The following is a 352-nucleotide window of genomic DNA, read 5'->3' as shown; positions in this document are numbered from 1 at the left end:
TAACCACAGCGTGCGGGGCCAACATCCGCACGGCTCCGCAGCCATCCGGCGCGGGACAGCAGCGCTCACATCCAGCTAGCACTCAACAGCTGATAACTCTATTCCTCCCCCCCTCTCCTTTTTTCTTCCCAGAGTTGAGCTGTTCTTCAACCTACAAAGCTCCAAAGGGCTCCCAGCCAGCAGCCTAAATCCTGAGCTGTAAGTTTGGTCGTTGCTTGCAAAACGAATTGCAGGGGTGTTTGCATTGCTCCCGTACCCCTTTTCCAGCAAACAGAGGGTTCGGTACATCTGGAAAAATCCTATTATTCCTACAGGGCAGCATGGTTCCTTCTTCTTGGGGAAAAAGGTAAAA

This window comes from Meleagris gallopavo, chromosome 13, assembly GCF_000146605.3.
Source record: "Meleagris gallopavo isolate NT-WF06-2002-E0010 breed Aviagen turkey brand Nicholas breeding stock chromosome 13, Turkey_5.1, whole genome shotgun sequence".
Classification (NCBI taxonomy): Eukaryota; Metazoa; Chordata; class Aves; order Galliformes; family Phasianidae; genus Meleagris; species Meleagris gallopavo.
This window is presented reverse-complemented; position numbering follows the sequence as displayed.